Raw genomic sequence first — 17,005 nt, 5'->3', positions numbered from 1 at the left:
CAGCATCTTCGAAGCGCAAAACTGCCTAAACTACTTTCGACATCGAGTACAATAACTTTCGACGTCATCCGCTCCATTCCGGTCCTCGACGCGGGCCATTGGGCCTATCGACGCTGCGCGGCCTACGACTCATGGACAGAACTCCGTTCAAAAGATGCCCGAAATGTCGAGCAAAGTTCCCACATAGCGACCACCACAAGGTTTGCAACCTCTGTCTATCACCGGAACATGACGAGTCCACCTGCACAGCTTGTGCCTCATTCCGATCGAAGAAAACTATCCGGGATCGGAGGGCCCGTCGACACGAAATGAGGAGATCAGCCCCAGAACCGGAAGATATCTTCAACGACGAAGTTCCACTCGTCCCCGAAGAAGATTCGCCTGATCTCCAGATCGTATCAGAGGCAGATGACTCAGATGACTCCATTCCATCGGGTCAGCACGTGAGTACTACTGCCCCTGCACCACATACACTGCCCAAACCGAAGGCAAAGGTCAGCACTCCGCCCAAAGGGCCCAGTCGAGACCGAAAACCTGCTTCAAAAGCCCCGCCTTCCGGCCCGGCTCCGAAGAAACTAGCTAAGCCTTCCGGTGCTTCAACACCGAGCAAGCCGCATGTGCCAATTCCACCTATTCCTTCTGCACCAAGACCCAAAGATACTTCGACACCGAAGCCAAAAGACCCTTCGGCACCTAAGCCTAAAGACGTACCGGCAACGAAACCTAAAACTGCACCGGTGCCAAAACAGAAAGAAGTCCCGGCTCCGAAGCCGTCCACTTTTAAACATAAAGATGCGAAGCCAGCGTCCGACGCCTCGAAACCGACGAGATCAGCTTCTGCACCAAAAACACCCTCTTCAGTGCCGAAACCCACGAGGCCTGATTCCAAGGCTTATAAACCCTCGACCACGCCTAACAAGCCGAAAACAACACCTTCGGCACCGAAAACTTTGCCACAGGACGTTTTACCACCTCCCAAGGCTAAAGATACAAGGCAACCTCGTCCGGAGCCGAAAAAATCGACGCCTAAGAAGGTTGTAGATGAGGAAGTACTTTTTACACCAGTTCCTCGACAAAAGAAGATCTACATAAACCCAACGACAGGTCATGTAGGTGCTATACCTCCTAAAAAGAAACCAGCAGATACTCCACCCACACCTGTAGTACCTGCCAAGAAAAAGGACTGTGCTAAGTCTCCTATGCACCCTGCCTCTCCTATACCTCCTTCCTCTCCTGTTCTTCCTCACATTTCACCTCAAGTCTCTCCTGTCCATTCTCCAGTACCATCACATTCACCTCAGCATACTGATGATGAATACGATATAGGTGGAGGGGAGGATATAGGAGAACCTGATTCATACCCTGTAGATGAGGGTATATGGGATTTTTCTAACCCCAAAAATGTAGCATGGGAATTTACAAACCCACAAAATGTGCCCGACATTCCTGATCCCCATCATACCCAACCAAACCTTCTCCTCCAGAAGATAATACTGGTTTTAGTCATCTCTTAAACAGAGCTGCTGTTTACCATGGAGTGCCAATGCATTCTGATGACATTGAAGAAGATTTTCTCCTAGATACATTTGAAAATTCACAAAGATCTGCTCAAATTCTGCCTATGATTAAGGGGGTCCTTAAGCATGCTCCAGAACTCTTTAAAGATCCTGTACGCACTAGAATAGTAAATCCCAGAATTGAGAAGGAATATAGGCCTGCACCCACAGATCCAGTCTACATTAAAGGACACCTACCACTAGATTCATTAGTTGTGTCCAATGCTAGGAAAAGGGCAAACTCTCAAACTTCTGGTGAATCGCCCCCACCTGACAAGGAATCCAAAGTTATTGATGCGTCAGGTAAAAGAATAGCTGCACAAGCTACAAATATTTGGCGTATAGCAAATACACAAGCCCTCCTCTCTTGTTACGACAGGGCTCATTATGATCAATTAGAAAAACTACTTGAGCACCTGCCAGACCAGTATAAAGATCAGGCAACAGACCTTATACAGGAAGGCAAACTAATATCCAATGCCTCTCTAAAATGTGCACTAGATGTTGCAGACACAGCATCTAGAGCTGTAAATACCAGTGTCGTACTCCGAAGACATGCATGGTTACGCATTTCAGGGTTCAAACAAGAAGTGCAAAGCACTATTTTGAACCAACCATTTAATCAGAACCAACTATTTGGCCCAGAAGTAGACACTACACTTGAAAAGATGAAAAAAGACAAGGACACCGCAAAGTCTGTGGGGGCTTTACAGTCCACACAAGCTAGAGGTTCCTTTCGTCGCTCCTTCTATAGAGGAGGCTCCAAGCAAACTGGAGCAGATACTACCACATCTTTCAAGTCACACACACAAACATCCTCTAACAGGGGATATTTTAGAGGGGGATACAGAGGCAACAATAGCAAAGGAAGAGGTCGCGGTAAAAACAGCAACCAATCCTCTTCCGCAACAAATCAGTGACGTCCCTCTGCTCCCCCAACAGCATTCCACTCCTGTAGGGGGCAGATTAACCCAGTTCCTGCCTGTCTGGCACTCCATTACAACAGACAAGTGGGTAAGACAGATTATCCAACATGGCTACTGCCTAGAACTTACAGCAACCCCTCCGCACATACCTCCGAGGCAGCGTCCAATGTCCACAGACCATCTCACTCTGCTTCAACAAGAAGTTCTATCACTTCTACAAAAAGATGCTATTCAACTAGTTCCTTTAGAACAGGGGTACTCCTAGTACGGCCCGCGGGCCGCTGGCGGCCTGGCAAGCCTGCCCTGGCGGCCCGCGGACCGTCCAAACATCGTACCCGTGTTTAAATATTTTTTTTTTTAAAGAGTGTCAGCAAACACCTCTGCGGCAGCGCGAGTCAAGAGACTCTGCTGCTCTGTGGGGGCCGGGACCGGGCGATTCCGTGGAGCTGCAGGGGCCTAAGAGGTGAACAACACCTCATTAACATGTGAATGGTCTTTTAAAGACCTGTGGAGTGCTTGGGTGCGGCTGTGTATGTGTGTGCCCGGAAGCTGTCTTAGCCCAGGCACACACAGGCAGGATGAGATGAAGCGGTGGTGTTCAATTTTTGAATATACCAAGGGTTAATTATTTTCTTGAATGTATTTCTGACTGTTGTCCACTATGACATTACCTTTTTGTACTACTAACTTACCCGGGTCCAGTGGCCTATTTCGGGTTAACTCCATTGTTGTATAACTCATGCTCCCAGCTTAGGCGGCACCCGCCGTATATTCAAAACTCCCAGCCGTATCTTGGCGCTGGTGCACCGTGCCGCTCACTTCAGTATCTGGCATGTTATATGTAATCCACTCTTCCCCATACCAACCGGGATGTGAACTGACCACTTACTGATGTTTCCCCAGGTCCGCAATGTTGCATGTGTCGTCACAATGACTTCCCACTTGCCAGCCCGTGCTAACCGACTCTCTTGGTTGTCCGCTATTCCATACAGCAGTCCCTTCGTTGTACCCATCAACCGCACCTCCGAATCATGTGAGCCGGGTTTTTACGTCTGCGGCAATGGGCCAAAATGCACTGGCTCTAACTAATGCACTTCCATGCACTCCAGCCATGCATTTTCCTTGTGCCCACTTCAAATATTCAGGCCCTGCGCCTGACAGGGTGTTCAGGAGAATTATTCCTCGCCTCTGGGCACTGTCCAATAGTTTGATTCTTGTGCTTGTGTTGTCTAATGTTCAAAGTCTCCCCCACCAAACCTCGATATTACACCCAGTCCCAGCACTGAAGCACATTTTTGTTATCGGGGCTGCCCTCGACCAAGGGTCTTTCACCAGGCCCACAGTATGCATGTCCTCTCTCTTGTTCACGCTCGGGAGATCCAAGCCAGCGCCCGCGGAGGCAGAGGGAGAGGGAGGGAGGGAGGAAGAGGGGGAGAGAGACAGAGGCAGACAGAGGGAGACAGAGGGAGACAGAGGGAGAGCGAGGGAGGGAGACGGAGGCAGACAGAGGGAGAGCGAGGGAGAGGAGGTGAGCTGTCCCAGGAAGGATGTCAGTGCTGGGGGGGTCAGGATCCGGATCGAACACCAACAAGCCTTGGAAACTGCAACCCACGCGGGCAGAGAAAATAAACTATGAGGAGGACCAGCAAGGTCCTGAGGGCTCTCCAAGCAATGGAGAGTCAGGGTACGTCTGGAGCAACCAGAAAAGCCCAAGGAAAGTCAAAGTTACTTTCACAGTGACCCACAGGCCAACGGACCAGAGATCGCGAAGGGACCTCTAGCTGAATCACGAAATACCAGCCCATGGAACACACGTGGAGTGTAGGCCGGAAATCTTCGGTGGAAGTACTGCTCGGGGTCAGGACTACACTTAGCCCAAACCACAGCCTCACGGATCGCCAAAAGGCATATGCTGCTGCAAAATTACACGTGCACAGGGGTTCAGGTTGCATGGTCCCCACTAAGGACACTGGTCGGGAATTGCTGAGAGAGTAGATCGACCTCAGTGACCTCGGGAACCCACCTCCTGTGCTGCAGAAATCTTCAGAGTCCTCAGGAGCTCGGGAGATGCAAACTGGGGAGATGTGTTTAAGGTGCCTGCCTTGCAGGGGAGTAACTTCTTTACTCCAATGGAGATTCTTCAGTCATCCTGCATAGTGTAGATCATCGAAGTACTTGGTTTCTGTAGAAGAGTTTAGTCCAGGTAAAATCTAAACTCCTGTAGTCAGGGTTCCTACTTTATACCTAATGAAGGGGTGGGACAAAATCTGGGGACCCACCTATGGGAGGGTCAGGACAGAGGAGTGGCTACTCCTAGGTCCTTTGTCCAGTTTCGCACCAGAGCAGGAGCAAATGACCCCTGCAACTGGTTTGAACTGGACTTTGCACAGGGACACCAAATGTGCCCCCAGTGCAGACTTTCAAACACTCTCAGAGTGCACCCACCCAGCCCCAATACACTAAATCCTGTCTGGGAGGTGGTCACACCTCCCTGTGACAGGAAACCTATTGTCAAGCCTTCCCCTGCTTGAGCTTGGCTCAGCAGCAGGAGGGCAGACTCATGTCTGTGGCTGGCAGCATCCATTTTGTGATGCCCAGGTTGAGAAAGCTGGTACCGGTTGTACCGGTGTTTCACATAAGTCCCTCTAGAAGGGTGGAATCATACCTCCCACACCAGTTACTGGTATGGAGGTATGATTCCAAGGTTTTTGACACCAAACACAACATGTTTCTAAGCAGCCGTTTTAAAGTTCGCATTTACCGCAAGGTTATAATGCACTTCAATATATATGGTAGGCTGCATCACAAACAAACCCAGAAAATAGGTTCCGAAGGCTGCAGAGGGGCTCTGCTCATGCAGGAGCACCCTCTCACATAAAACCCAGCTCCCTGCCTTCAGGATTGATAAGGCCTGGCATAGGGCTGACTGATTGGTTTATATGTGCAGTGATTTAGAATAGATATAGTGAACCTATAGCTAAGTAAGGGGTGCATGCACCACCTTACACAGGCTGCAGTAGCAGACCTGTGGTGTCAGTTTGAATGGTCTCTCAGGGGTGGCATAATACATGCCCCTGGGAGGCCTCTGGGGTACCTATGCCCTGGGTACATAGTATACCATATACTAGGGACTGATAAGGGTACCCCAGTATCCAATCTGGAGTTTACCTAAAGTACATGCAATCAATTTAGAGGCGAAAGCAGCTAGACTGGGGTCCTTGATAGCAGAACCCCAGTCAGTCTAAGTCAAAAACAGTGATACATCAGTAAAAAGTGGGGGTAACTATAAGAAGCAGATCCTACTCTCCTACACTGCTTAGTTAGAGTTTGGAATTGTTCCTTCAATCTTTTTGTCGTTGAATGCAGTCCATTTATTTGTGACCTCGCCACTGTAACTTTCTCTTAAATTTTCTGAAAGTCTGCGCATAGCAGGTTAACATCGACTGTGACAGCATCCAGTTTAAGTTCTATTGCGCCTCTGAGTTCCTGGATTGCGGCTATTATTTCTTGTAATGAAGTTTCACCCGTGGGTTGAGCCTCTTGTCCATTGTCGCTGATATCTAGTCCCTGTGTTACTCCACTAGGGGCAGCCATTGTTACTGCATGCCTGTCCAAGTTGTTGGCTTGTAGTGTAGTTCCTATATTCCCAATAGGCTCTGCGCATTGGAATAATATATCCTTTAGATTTGACGTAGGACTTATGTCGACTAGGTCTCTATCGAATATATTAGACTTAATTGTGAGTGCCAGCTAGCTCAGAGGTCACTAGAAACTTTCTCGAATAAACAAGAAGGGATTAGTTTCTGACAACCGCATAAACACGACAACTTTGTTTCCTCAAGATGAAACGTATCTTCAGAGTCGTGGAAACAATAGATAGATATTTTACTCAGTCAATCATGCATGCTTCGTTTCATCAGAGGTGCAGAGAAATACAGAGACGGGCGTTTTCAATAAAAGTATTTATTAAACAGTCTTCTTTCTCATGCAAATGAAATGAACTGCTACAATCGTAATACTGGCTGTAAAGTATAATGCGTACAGCAAGAAGAGTATTATAAAATAATACTGTAAAAGCATGGTATGGGTTCTAAGCCATAAAATACATACATAAATAACAAAGCTAAAAGTACTCAACTGGTGCTTCTAAAATACGCCTACCCCAATGTACCTAACCTAAGTCTAATACGAGGGAAGGAGTAAGTATGGTGTAGCATAGGTTTAGTTTGTTTTTGCCAAGAATCTAACCTAGAGTTCTCTTGGGGTTTTAATCAGCTCCGTACCCTGGTTTTAGAATGTCAGAGGTCTGGTATCTCTGTCTCAGACACAATTTCCCAACACCCCGCAAGGGGAGCTTGCAAACACTGGAGCTGGATTCTCAGCGAGAGAAAGGCAGCCTCTCTGTCAGTGCCTCAGCTGCAGGGTTGGCTTCCTTCGGCACTTGCTGTAGCGAGCTGCATCGGGCAAGTAGATAGTCGAACTGCTCCTGAACCACTGTGTGTTTGCTAGGGCAAGTGAAGGCATATTTATACCTTGAAGGTGCCTAGTTTGACGTAAAGTTGGACATAATAACGTCATCAAAGAACATCAGGGGAATGGCCGTTCTTTGAAAACGCTGTGATTTCTAGGACAAATCAATATTCAAGAAAGGGGATGTTCCTGACTGCTGAAGCCGAGTTTTCTAAGAAATCGTTGTGGCTTTTTAGGACTAATGGAAGTAGCCATGCCTGTATTTGGACTGGATGTGTTATGTCTAAACATGGGCATGATTTCTATGCCTATATAAGGGCAAGGTGAATTGTACCTATATAAGGCATGAATCGGTAATTTCGCTCGGATTCTAAAATGCTACACAACACCCACTCCACTTTATTATGTTTGACATTACTAACTTCTAAGCATATGTAAACATATCTAAAGCATGATGTATAAAGAGCCCACCAAAAATACATAAAATGCATTCGAAATGGTTGTTCACGAAAATTAGCATTAGTGCTGCACGCATTTTTAAAAGCAATATTTTCATTCAAAGCATATAGTATGACATTGGAAATGCTATCAGAATGAGTCATGAAATAACATTTAAGAAATGGCTCTTAAATACAGAAAAAAGGTCGAGACCATTCCATGACAGAATATATATACTGTTTTAGGTTGTGGACAAGATCAAATATTGTCATTTGGAAGTGTGTCAAAGAATTCTTGTTCTCTAAGAATAGTTCTACTTTAAGCAGATTACTTTGTGCCCGAAAAAAAATATCTAATTTTGGAAAAAAGTCTAATCGTAGAAAAATAGAGTTCTGAAGTTGGAAGTTTTTGTTTTGAAAAATGAAGGTTGAATACAGAGCCCCATCGAACGCTGTGTGCTTACTTCAAAAGTCATTCTCGTTGTTAGGAGAAAACATCAAATCTTCTAAGCTGGAAAAGAAATAGTCTACCACAGTGGGTGAAAGTTGGACTACTTCATTAAGTAAATCGATTGCACAAAAATGTGAAGCATCGCCCTCAGCGTCCGCCGCGTTAGCAATGTTCGCAGCAGATGGTGATGGTACCTGTGTGCCTGTTGATCCAGGTATCTCACCTTCATCTGATTGTGTCTGTGAGACCTCAATGAATGCCGTCATCAGGATTGGTAGCCGCTAGGGACAACACAATGCATGAGCCGTTACCGAACCAAGCAAAGTATCAACATCCGTTGGCAGTGCTGATGGAAGTGTTAGACAGATGTCCAACACGCATTCTTCTCCACATAGCAGGCATCGTAGGACAGGTAAGATGCAATCTTGCCAGATTGGTCTGAACGATAGGAACCATGTGGTATTCAGATCTCTCAAATGAGCCAAGCCCAAGATCTGCATCATGCGCTCACGACACTTCATTGCCAGGAGAGTGTTCTCTATGGTAATCTGGGCGTTGATGCTGCTGACCGGACTTGCCATATCGGAGCAGGAGAAATAAGAATAATATTCCTGCCTCGAGTCCCAAAGTGAGAGGCCGGCCGCCGAACACAAAGTGCACGAAGTTTGGAAAAATGCCTAGGACTGCTTCAAAGGGTGCTAACAGTCCTGAAAAAACTGTCTTAAATACATGTACAATACCACTGGTATCAGACACGTTTAAGACCTAACATTTCGGCGAAATGTATTGGACAGTTTGTGGATAAAAGGACATGTATTTCTGCAGAGGACCTTGCGACTTGCAGATCATACGTCTCTTTGGACGAGGTCAGTGGCACCGTTTTTTGTAAAAGAATGGCTTTCATTCTGCTTAAAGTATCAATTCGAATAGAAGAGATGTTCAGTGAAGGCTATAACGGCGTCTCCCCGTCTGTTTTAGCTTTAGGAAACAAGACTTGCCTACAACAAGTGACCCTGGCTTGTCAGTTACGAGAAAGGCTATGCCTGGCATTATTCCACAACAGCTGTGATCATTCAACATTATGCAGCTCCCATTGGAAAGCTGCCTAAAAATTGGATCTATCACTCCTGCCGAAGAACCTTGCAGGTGGCAGGATAAGTTGGTCGAAGAACCGTCACAGGCTCCATGTAAATTAATACCCTGACATAAAAGTGTACAGCTTAGTGCGCTTTTGCAGTTTGTACCACTAAGAAATACCTCTTTTACCCCACTTCAACATTTGTGTGTGTATGGTAATTCCCAGGTTGACTTTATGTATTCCTTACCCAACCTTTCATACACGCCCGCTGGTATATGTTTCAGACAATATTGAAAGTGGAAAATCGTGATAGGCAGAGTGATTGTTCCATGTATTATCCATTCCGTTGCTGGCTTCTCAGAAACAGTTAATGGTAATCTTTCCAGTTTTTCAATGCTCAGCACTGTATAGTCTGCTCCTCTTTGTGCCAGAGTGATTTGCTTATCTGTAAGGTGAAATACAGAAAACAACGACGTGGTGTTGATTAGACGCCTTGGCACATATCCAGAACGAAGATTTTGCAATGTCCAGCCTAAAAGCATTATAGAATGTAATTGTGACTGACCATGCTGTAGCATGAGCAAGTCCTGTTCTATTATGTCAATGGCAGAAGATACTATGCTGTCCAAAGAATAAATTCTGGATGACAGAGTCGTTAACCCATTGTCAACTACAGAGAGAGCTTTTTCTAAATTAAATACTATCAATTTCTCGTATTCTTTCTGCAGTCTCCGCTTGTGTCGCTTTCCAAGCTTCATTATAAATGGCATATATACCTGCGTATATGAAACGTTTATGACGTCGCTTTGCAGGAACTTGTAGGAAGTTCCTTAAATCAACGCCATCTTTAAGTAAAGATAAGTGTTGTTTAACCTCTGTAAGTGTAGATTTTTGTAGCCACTCAAGGCACAGTTTTCCTACACTGTATGTTGTTACTATCCCTGGATGTTGTCTCTGAACATATATTGGATCTGGCCTAGTGAATGTGAACCCTTGTGTCTTGTTCAGGAATCTATCTTGACAGGTATTAGTGTATGTGGGCCAGATTAACCATTTTTTTCCAATCAGGATTAGTTCTGTTTTTAAGTAAAAGTGATTTTACTTCGACCCCCCTCCTCTGAAGTGTTCTTACTATCAGGTGTAGGTATGGACGGTTTGTTTAAATCCTTTATCTTGGCCAGGCCAAGGCAGGATGTCTGTTGAACAGTGTCATTCAAAAACATTATTTGTTCAGGGATCATGCAGGCTCTAAATAAAGCTTCTATTCCCTGCATTTGCCAGTCTTTTGAGCCCCAGACAGTTTTTGTTTCAATGTTGTCACTCAAAATCAAAACCTAATGAGGACAATTGGGCATAAAAGGCTGCAGCATAAATTTGCTTTGTATTTGTTAACATACTTTTCATTCCTGTCTTTTTAACATTTTTTAAGTAAAATGTTTCTGGATTGGAAACATTAAAACCTGAGAAGTATGGACATTTTTCATAGAATGTTTTTGAGCTACCCTTTGGTGGCGTTGGACAATGTTCCCATTGATTATAAGTATAAATATTTCTAGGGTTTGCAGATTTGTGCAAGTAATGATGACCATTGTGAGTATAACAGTACATTTGTTCATAATCTGATGAACCTTGTAAGTATTCATGTTTTGTAAATTTTGCAGACATCTCTAAATCTGACATCATATTATTAACAGTTTCAAAGTCCCAATCATCAGAAAATGTGCTGGGAAAAACAAAGTCACTCAAGGAAACCTTGAATTGATATGGAATCTTCAACAGCTCTGCAGGGCCATAAATGTCGTAATCAGTTCGGTCCCATGCTATACCACCAGGTATAGGAATGGCTGTGATGTTCACTGATGTCAAGTCTCTTTGTTTACGACGAGATGATTTGTGTGGCTTCAGGAGCAAGTTGATGTTCTTACTTGCTGTGTCTATTTTACTATATCTTCCATTTATCAGCATTCCCAAAGTTACAAGAATTAGCCAAAGTAGGAGAAAAAGTCCACCTAGCACAATCCAAAATTCAACCCATGGTGAAACCAGATTTGTTGTTTCAAGTTGCTGAAAAAGTTCTGTTATTTGATCTTTAAAAGTTATATTTGCTGGTGTTGTTTCAGGCTCACTGGGATCCTCAGAAAACATATCGAAGTTGATGAAATAGCCAGAGGCAGTTCTGTCAATCGTTGGTATTGCATCAGGATTACTTGAAATCGCTGAAGCTACCTGATCACTTGTCATATTAGTATAGTCAGATGCTATCTCATTGTAGACAGGCGTTTCTTGACGAACTGTTATTTGGGTTTCAAGAGGTACAAGTTCCATGGCTTTGTTGTATAGTCCTTTTTTTCGCACTGTAGATTCTTCAAAGGTGATGAGTCTTTCAGTTTGAACCTCTTGGATAGTAGCCAGATGTGATCGTCTGCTATATCTTTGGAGTCCACTGGGCCTACTACTTATTATCGGCCACATGATGTGGTTTTACCAGATCGATCGACAAAAACCGGTTCTCCTTTCTTCCAGCAAGGGGCGGCAGTAACACTGTTCTTGATCCGTGGATTGCTAGCAGAGGTACTGGTTTTCTGTAAGAAGGCCCAAATTCCTTCTTGTCCGCGATCTTTTCTCTGACTAGATCCCAATCTTTGGAATCCAGACAGGTCTTGCTGGGATGGGTGGTTCCCCTTCAGTGGTCGTTGGCTTCTGCAATGTGTTGCTTAGACTTCTTCTTGTTTCATTTAAGTCCTGCAAAACAGCCAAACGGTCTTTGATATCAAATGGTTTTTGTTCTACCACTGAAGTGTGACGATCGAGGTCCTTGATAAGCATTCTAGTACAAAAAAGGATTTCATATGGAGTGATTCTACCCAGAGAATTTCTTGGCAGATTGTTTAAACTACGTTGGACACTTATTAGATGTTTGACCCACCCGTCACCCGAACCTAATACCCTATCTGTTATAGATTGCTTTATGTCCCGTTTTTTTCTTTCCACTACCGAATTTCCCTCAGGATGGAATGGACTCAAATACCGCAATGCAACACCCAAATTGTCCATGGCCTCTTGTAAGCTTGAGTGCTAAACGCAGGACCCTGGTCAGAATGTAGCGTGCCGATTGCGTATGTGCTGATAAAGACTCGCAAATCTTTTATAACAGTTTGAGCGTCAGCCGAGCGCTGAGGCCACAGCCAAATGAATCTGGAGCAGGAATCCACTGCGACCATGATATATTTATAGTTGCCATCCCTCTGTAAGGGACCACAGTGGTCCAGGTAAACACATAATAATGGTTTATCTGAAATTAGAGGGGACCTATGCGCCGGACGTTTTACTGTTGAAACTTTCATTTTGTGGCAGATTTCACATTCCAAAACATAGTTTCTGGTCTGTTTCCTCATGCGTGGCCACCAGTATCTTTGTTTTAGTAATGACACTGTGGCGGAAACACCTGCGTGTGCAGAGGCGAGCCCTTCATGTGCTGCTAAAATTAGTCCTAATCTGTGTTCCATGTTTGGAATTACCCTATCCCCCACTCCAGGGATTAGAGCAAAAGGAACATTATTCGCATCAGTTATATATGAGTATTTGAGTGGAAAGCCTTTTGGTAATGTTTTACCACTGTCTTTTCTTGTAGCATTGACAGCTAGCATTATTTCGAAGTCTATTTTAGTTTTAGAACGAGTGATTGCAGCTACGGAAGCCATTTACACAGCTGCCTTCACGGCTTCATCAGCCAATGAATTCCCTGCAACGTGAACGCCATCACACCGATGACTCAGTGTATGGATCACGTGAATCTTTTGTAATTTTTGTAATAGAACTGTTTGTTCCCAAAGCAACTTATGCTTGATTGTGCCACCTTTTGCGTCTTTGAAACCGTTTTGAACCCAGTTCTGAGAGTATTCATTGTAAGATTGAACGCAGTAATACGAATCGCAGACTATGAGTGTGGGGAATTCGCGATCGGTATTTTCAAGTGCCATTTTGAATGCCTGTAGTTCAGCTTGCTGAGCTGTGCAGTCTCCTAAAGATTGCATTTTTGTGATCATAGGTCGTAATTTACCATCGCGCCAGCGACCTTTAACAAACGCGCACGCAGCACTATAAGCTTGTTTGCCCCCAATTGCGGGCTGTGCTGATCCGTCTGTATAAATTATACATTCGTATAGTTCTAGAGGCAGAATCTCAGTGGGCAGAGGACATTCTTATTCGTATTGTAGAAATTCTTGTGTTTTCAAATAGGGGTCAAAAACGTATTCAACGTCTGTTGCAGCAAGAGAGTTAACCCATTGTATCCATCTCGGATGTAAAGCCTTTGCATTTGGAATGCTTGCTTTTGTCACTGCCTCTAAGGCAGGTACAGGAGTAACAACCATTATGCGTCTACCCTGTGCGAGGGCTCTCACTGTTGCTACTGCAGTTTGAACCGCTGTCAGAATTTTTTCTGTAGAAGTTAATTTCATTTCAGCTTGTGTGTACAAGTGTGATTTATATGCAATTGGTACTTTTTCCCCTTCATTAAAGGTTAAGTACGTGAATCTGCATCTTCCTGGGATTATTCTGATTACAAGGTTGCGTACGTTTACGCGTGTCTGTAAATGAGATGTTGCTAACATGTCTGTTTGCACTGAACGCAAAATTTCGGTGTGGTTTTGAGTCCAATTTGTTTGAAGTCAGGTTTGATTAATTCGTAGAGAGGTTTAACCTTTTCTGCGTAATTTAGAATGTAAGTTCTTCCGAAATTCAGGAAACCTAGAATTGACTGTAAGTTTTTCAGAGTTTTTGGAGGTTGGAGCAGCGCACATTTCTCTAAAAAGTTTGCTGCCAGGCTTTTGCCTTCACTTGATAACTCATATCCTAAGAATAGGGCGTTGAGGTGGGCAATTCTTGATTTTTTAAAGTTGAATTTGTACCCTTCAGATGCAAAGCCAAGTATTATGGTATTCACTCTGTTCAAGTGCCTGTCCAAGTCATCGTCTGTTAGATAGATATCATCGACATAAGATAATGCCTCATCATCATATGTTTGTAGTAACTCTGTTACTCTGGCTGAAAATAACCCTGGACTATTCTTGAATCCCTGGGGGAGACGACAGAAGTGATGCTGTTTCCCCATAATTGAGAAAGCGGTTAAGTACCTGCTTTCAGGTGCAATATTTTGACAGAAGAAACCGTTAGAAATATCTAATGTTGTTTTATATTTTTTGCGCACGATGTTATTCATCAGTGCTGCACTGTGTGCATTTTGTACTGCAAAAGTTTTGCAACAAGAGTTTAAATGTCTGTAGTCCAAAACTAGACGATATGTATTGTCTGGTTTGGAGATAGGAAACAAAGGATTGTTCATGGACGAGGTGCATGTTTCAATCACCCCTTGGTATTCAAGTTGATCTAAGATCTCCCTGACCTGTTTTTTAGCTTCTTGCTTAACTGGATACTGCCTCTGAGCAGTTGGTTGATTTTTTAACTGGATTTTATGGTGAGGAGAATCTTCATCCCATTCCACATAATTTTTATATAATGCTGGAGCTTGGGCTACAGCCCTTTTCTGGCATAGGTGTATTTTAAGTGAATTGGAATATGATTGGAGAAGGCTGGCATAATGATGTCTTCGCCATGTGGGCACTCCCTGACAAATGTTTGTGGCCAGTCTTTTTCAGCTAGAAGAATGCCATAACCTTTGAAGAGCTTCTCTCAAAAGAGTGCTCTTATCTTCCTAGTTATGTCCCCCTCCATCCGGAGCGTTATTTCATATAACTTATGAAATATGCTAACCCTGGTATCGGCAGTTTCAACTTGAATGTATTCATTTTAGTCCACTGCCTCCAGATGATCCTTCTGGATCTCGTGAACTATGGTGACTTCTGCTGCGCTGTCCAGCATTGTCTGGGCCCACTTCGCGTTCTTGAGTTGTGTCCTTAAGATCCTCGGCATGTCTGATTTTTAGACCTGCTACCTTCTTTTTGGTGAGTTGGGTTTTCTTATTTTTTGGAACGTGTTGATCGTCTTTGGACTTCACGCGTTCTTCCTTGTGTTTTGACCGTCCTCTTCTTTCCGATTTCTGTGAGGAAGTCTGAAAGGTACGAGAGGAACGTGTATCAGTATCTTGATATCTATCACGTTTTCTCAAATTATCCCTGTTCCTGAGGTTATACCTCTTTTCAGAGGGCTCCTTTTGAGGTGACCTACCTCGGGATTGAGAACGCTTCTCTTTAGAAGTTTCTTTAGTATTCTCCCACTTCTTTTTAGGAAGAGTGAGTGTGTTTTTAATAAAGAACTTTTCAGGACTCTCTGTTAGTTGGGGTTTAACTGGTTTCCCACCCAAACTATCTCTACCTAGTTCTTCATAGGATTTTTCTATTATTCTGGCCAGTTCACACGGTTGCTCAGTTATATCTATTTCTCTTATTTTTTGGGCGGATCGCCACGGATGCTGCTTCACCTTTAATGTTAGCTAATATTATAGCTGAGATCTGTTTGAAATCTTTCAGTAATTTCATACCCAGATTTAAAGCAGACTCTGCCCCATATTCATTTTGAATCTGTTTCAGTACGTCTGATATTACCGCCATAGACGGAACACCATGTGTTTTTGTGTAAATTGCAGCAAAGACTGTACCCCAAGTGTCGCAGTCCTCCAGGTGTTGTGCGATCCCCATTGGTTAACAGATTGTTATAATCCTGTGTTTCACATGAGGGGTAGTATCGGGAAATACTGCCTCTATTTGAGTTATTTTTTTAGCTATCCAGAATGGAATTTGTTCCCTTTTTGCGGGCAATTTACCAATGACTGATTGTATAGTCTGTGGTGTGATTTTATTTGTATTCCCCTGGTGAGGGGTTTGTTGTGGAATCCTTATAGGAGGTTGGACTATTAGAGTCCGCATGACATATTGAACCAATTGTCTATCTATTTTGATTAGTTGTTTTAGTTGAACTAATAGTTCTGGACCTGTCATTCCTTCAATGGCAGGATGTGGTGTATAGCTGGCTAGTACCGGCCATGTTGCTCCTGGTCTACCTAGTAGACCGAGCCTGGTAATGTGATTTTGATGTTGTAGGGTGCCTTTAAACCAGAGCGCATGCTCTTGGTATGTTAATGGAATTTCAACATCCTCCAAAGGAGTGTATTCCATTGGATGTTCCTCTACTTTGTAGAAGTGGAACACATGTGTTACTGGATTTGCTTCAGGGATGACAATAGATGAATAGAATACCTCTGTCCGCCGATATTCATGTGCCTCTATGACAAAAATTCTATGACAAAAATTACCCTACCACTTCTTGATGGTAGACCATTTGTTATAAGCTTTATAGTGATGGTTTTCCTTAAGTTTTCCGGGATGATTATAGCATCCGGGTCTGTTTCTTGTAAACCTGTAACGTCTAAGCCTCGTCGGGATGTATTTACTGCAGCTCCACCGAGTGCGTTGTTGTCTCTTGTAGGTCTACCGGTCTCGGTATCGCTATCCGACATTTTGTTGACTGAAAGTTTGCAGAGCAAGTTTCAAGGAAACAAAGATAAAGTGCACAATATTTTGGAACACTATATCCTTCAACGTTGAACAAACCAAAACACTAATACATAGGATTTTCGTCCTACTCAGTTATGGCGGATATTTTACCCTTTTACCCACTCCAGACGTCTATTTTATGGGAAAAAGGGGTCTCTGTGAAAAGCACGACTGAGTTACTCTAGTATCTAGCGTTCAATTAGTGCCTTACCAATCTTTGGGCGCCATGTAGTGTAGTTCCTATATTCCCAATAGGCTCTGCACATTGGAATAATATATCCTATGGATTTGACATAGGACGTAGGTCGACTAGGTCTCTATCGAATATATTAGACTTAATTGTGAGTGCCAGCTAGCTCAGAGGTCACTAGAAACTTTCTCGAATAAACAAGAAGGGATTAGTTTCTGACAACCGCATAAACAAGACAACTTTGTTTCCCCAAGATGAAACGTATCTTCAGAGTCGTGGAAACAATAGATAGATATTTTACTCAGTCAATCGTGCATGCTTCGTTTCATCAGAGGTGCAGAGAAATAGAGAGACGGGGGTTTTCAATAAAAGTATTTATTGAACAG

The 17,005-nt window shown here is 43.8% G+C and overlaps 1 protein-coding gene across 2 annotated transcripts in view; it reads left to right on the top strand.

Moving 5' to 3' along the window:
• ATG4B (autophagy related 4B cysteine peptidase) overlaps nucleotides 1-17,005 on the top strand; it is a 432,299-nt gene that overhangs the window by 323,200 nt on the left and 92,094 nt on the right. The window lies entirely within an intron of this gene.

The sequence above is a fragment of the Lissotriton helveticus genome, chromosome 11 (genome assembly GCF_964261635.1).
Source record: "Lissotriton helveticus chromosome 11, aLisHel1.1, whole genome shotgun sequence".
Lineage (NCBI taxonomy): Eukaryota > Metazoa > Chordata > Amphibia > Caudata > Salamandridae > Lissotriton > Lissotriton helveticus.
This window is presented reverse-complemented; position numbering and strand designations above follow the sequence as displayed.